The sequence below is a fragment of the Arachis duranensis genome, chromosome 9 (genome assembly GCF_000817695.3).
Source record: "Arachis duranensis cultivar V14167 chromosome 9, aradu.V14167.gnm2.J7QH, whole genome shotgun sequence".
Taxonomy (NCBI): Eukaryota; Viridiplantae; Streptophyta; class Magnoliopsida; order Fabales; family Fabaceae; genus Arachis; species Arachis duranensis.
In genome coordinates, this window is record NC_029780.3 from 16,936,365 (window position 1) to 16,940,747 (window position 4,383).

The 4,383-nt window shown below is 41.8% G+C and overlaps 1 non-coding gene across 1 annotated transcript; it reads left to right on the plus strand.

The window, feature by feature from the left end:
• The first annotated feature begins 4,143 nt into the window (after positions 1 to 4,143).
• On the plus strand, positions 4,144 to 4,251 carry LOC127742045 (small nucleolar RNA R71). Its single transcript, XR_008003232.1, has one exon. It is a non-coding gene; the product is annotated as a small nucleolar RNA R71 (small nucleolar RNA).
• Positions 4,252 to 4,383: the final 132 nt, after the last annotated feature.

The following is a 4,383-nucleotide window of genomic DNA, read 5'->3' on the forward strand; positions in this document are numbered from 1 at the left end:
AAGCTTTCATGTGTAGAGACTTTTCTTGGAGTTAAACGCCAGCTTTTGTGCCAGTTTGGGCATTTAACTCCCATTCTTGTGCCAGTTCCGGCGTTAAACGCCAAAATTCTTGAGCTGACTTGGAACGCCTGTTTGGGCCATCAAATCTCGGACAAAGTATGGACTATTATACATTGCTGGAAAGCCCAGGATGTCTACCTTCTAACGCAGTTGAGAGAGCGCCAATTGGGTTTCTGTAGCTCCAGAAATTCAACTTCGAGTGCAGGGAGGTCAGAATCCAACAGCATCTGCAGTCCTTTTCAGCCTCTGAATCAGATTTTTGCTCAAGTCCCTCAATTTCAGCCAGAAAATACCTGAAATCACAGAAAAACACACAAACTCATAGTAAAGTCCAGAAAAGTGAATTTTAACTAAAAACTAATTAGTTAAGTATGATGATTCTTGAACACAGCTACTTTATGAGTCTTGGCCGTGGCCCAAAGCACTCTGTCTTCCAGTATTACCACCGGATACATACATGCCACAGACACATAACTGGGTGAACCTTTTCAGATTGTGACTCAGCTTTGCTAGAGTCCTCAATTAGAGGTGTCCAGGGTTCTTAAGCACACTCTTTTTGCCTTGGATCACGACTTTATTAAATTTTTTTTTGTATTCACTGTTTTTTTTTTCTTCAAGAATCATTTTTATGATTTTTCAGATCCTCAGTAACATGTCTCCTTTTTTCATCAATCTTTCAAGAGCCAACATTCATGAACAACAAATTCAAAAGACATATGCACTGTTTAAGCATACATTTAGAAGTCAAAGTATTTCCACCACATCAAAATAATTAATCTGTTATAAAATTCAAAATTCATGCAATTCTTCTCTTTTTTAATTAAGAACATTTTTCATTTAAGAAAGATGATGGATTCATAGGACATTCATAACTTTAAGGCATAGACACTAAGACACTAATGATCATAAGACACAAACATAGATAAACATAAGCATAAAAATTCGAAAAATAGGAAAATAAAGAACATGGAGATTAAAGAACGGGTCCACCTTAGTAATGGCGGCTTGTTCTTCCTCTTGAAGATCTTATGGAGTGCTTGAGCTCCTCAATGTCTCTTCCTTGCCTTTTTTGCTCATCTCTCATGATTCTTTGATCTTCTCTAATTTCATGGAGGATGATGGAATGTTCTTGGTGCTCCACCCTTAGTTGTCCCATGTTGGAACTCAATTCTCCTAGGGAGGTGTTGATTTGATCCCAATAGTTTTGTGGAGGAAAGTGCATCCCTTGAGGCATCTCAGGGATTTCATGATGAGGAATTTCCTCATGTCCATGAGTGGGATCTCTTGTTTGCTCCATCCTTTTTCCACACAGATATCCATGAGGACTTGGTCCAACCTTTGATTAAAGTTGACCTTTTTTGAGTTTGAAAAGGGACCTCGAGGATCACCTTCTTCTTGGCCACAACTTCATAGAAGTGGTCTTGATGCACCCTTGAGATGAATCTCTCCATCTCCCATGACTCGGGGGTGGAGGCTTTTGCCTTCCTTTTCCTCTTTCTAGAGGTTTCTCCGGCCTTAGGTGCCATAAATGGTTATGGAAAAACAAAAAGCAATGCTTTTACCACACCAAACTTAGAAGGTTTGCTCGTCCTTGAGCAAAAGAAGAAAGAAGAGAGTAGAAGAAAAAGAAATAGAGGAGATGGAGGTGGCATTGTTTTTCGGCCAAGGGGGAGAAGTAGTGTGTAGGTTGTGTGAAAATGAAGGAGTGAAGATGGGTTTATATAGGGGTGAAGAGAGGGGTAAGGTTCGGCCATTATGGGTGGGTTTGGGAGGGAAAGTGGTTTGAATTTGAATGGTGAGGTAGGTGGGGTTTTATGAAGGATGGATGTGAGTGGTGAAGAGAATGGTGGGATTTGATAGGTGAGGGGTTTTATGAAGGATGGATGTGAGTGGTGAAGAGAATGGTGGGATTTGATAGGTGAGGGGTTTTTTGAGGAAGAGGTGTTGAGGTGATTGGTGAATGGGTGAAGAAGAGAGAGAGTGGTGGGGTAGGTGGGGATCCTGTGGGGTCCACAGATCCTGAGGTGTCAAGGATAATTCATCCCTGCACCAAGTGGCGAGCAAAAATGCTCTTTTTGCCAATCCTGGCGTTAAACGCCGGGCTGGTGCCCATTTTTGGTGTTTAACGCCAGCTTCTTGCCCATTCCTAGCGTTAAACACCAGTCTGGTGCCCCTTTCTGGCGTTAAACGCCCAGAATGGTGCCAGACTGGGCGTTAAACGCCCATTTTGCTGTCTTCACTGGCGTTTAAACGCCAGCAAGTTTTCCTCCAGGGTGTGCTATTTTTCTTTCTATTTTTCATTCTGTTTTTGCTTTTTCAATTGATTTTGTGACTTCCCATGATCATCAACCTATAAAAAACATAAAATAACAAAGGAAATATAGATAAATATAACATTGGGTTGCCTCCCAACAAGCGCTTCTTTAATGTCAGTAGCTTGACAGTGGGCTCTCATGGAGCCTCACAGATGTTCAGAGCAATGTTGGGGCCTCCCAACACCAAACTTAGAGTTTGACTGTAGGGGCTCTGTTTGACTCTGTTTTGAGAGAAGCTCTTCATGCTTCCTCTCCATGGTAATAGAGGGATATCCTTGAGCCTTAAACACAAAGGATTCTTCATTCACTTGAATGATCAATTCTCCTCTGTCCACCTCAATCACAGCCTTTGCTGTGGCTAGGAAGGGTCTGCCAAGGATGATGGATTCATCCATGCACTTCCCAGTCTCTAAGACTATGAAATCAACAAGGATGTAATGGTCTTCAACCTTTACCAGAACATCCTCTACAAGCCCATAAGCTTGTTTTCTTGAATTGTCTGTCATCTCTAGTGAGATTCTTGCAGCTTGCACCTCAAAGATCCCTAGCTTCTCCATTACAGAGAGAGGCATGAGGTTTATGCTTGACCCTAGGTCACACAGAGCCTTCTTGAAGGTCATGGTGCCTATGGTACAAGGTATTGAGAACTTCCCAGGGTCCTGTCTCTTCTGAGGTAATCTCTGCCTAGTCAAGTCATCCAGTTCTTTGGTGAGCAAAGGGGGTTCATCCTCCCAAGTCTCATTACCAAATAACTTGTCATTTAGCTTCATGATTACTCCAAGGTACTTAGCAACTTTCTCTTCAGTGACATCTTCATCCTCTTCAGAGGAATAATACTCATCAGAGCTTATGAATGGCAGAAGTAAATCCAATGGAATCTCTATGGTCTCAGTGTGAATCTCAGATTCCCATGGTTCCTCATTAGGGAACTCATTGGAGGCCAGTGGATGTCCATTAAGGTCTTCCTCAGTGGCACTCACTGCCTCTTTCTCCTCTCCAAATTTGGCCATGTTGATGGCCTTACACTCTCCTTTTGGATTCTCTTCTGTATTGCTTGGAAGAGTACTAGGAGGGAGTTCAGTAACTTTCTTACTCAGCTGACCCACTTGTGCCTCCAAGTTTCTAATGGAGGACTTTATTTCAGTCATGAAATTTTGAGTGGTTTTGATTAGATCAGAGACCATGGTTGCTAAGTCAGAGTGGCTCTGCTTAGAATTTTCTGTCTGTTGCTGAGAAGGTGATGGAAAAGGCTTGCCATTGCCAAACCTGTTTCTTCCACCATTATTGTTGTTGAAACCTTGTTAAGGTCTCTGTTGATCCTTCTATGAGAGATTTGGATGATTTCTCCATGAAGGATTATAGGTGTTTCCATAGGATTTCCCATGTAATTCACCTCTTCCATTGAAGGGTTCGCAGGATCATAAGCTTCTTCTTCAGATGAAGCGTCCTTAGTATTGCTTGGTGCAGCTTGCATTCCAGACAGACTTTGAGAAATCATATTGACTTGCTGAGTCAATATTTTGTTCTGAGCCAGTATGGCATTCAGAGTATCAATCTCAAGAACTCCTTTCTTCTGATTTGTCCCATTGTTCACAGGATTCCTTTCAGAAGTGTACATGAATTGGTTATTTGCAACCATTTCAATCAGTTCCTGAGCTTCTACAGGCGTCTTCTTCAGATGAAGAGATCCTCCAGCAGAGCTGTCCAATGACATCTTGGACAGTTCAGACAGACCATCATAGAAGATACCTAAGATGCTCCATTCAGAAAGCATGTCAGAAGGACACTTTCTGATCAATTGTTTATATCTTTCCCAAGCTTCATAAAGGGATTCACCTTCCTTCTGTCTAAAAGTTTGGACTTCCACTCTAAGCTTACTCAATTTTTGAGGTGGAAAAAACTTTGCCAAGAAGGCATTGTTCAGCTAAAAACTGATGAGGATCTTCCAATGGAAGTCCATGGAACTTGCAATTCTGTTGCATTAGAGAAACTAATTGAGGCTTAAACT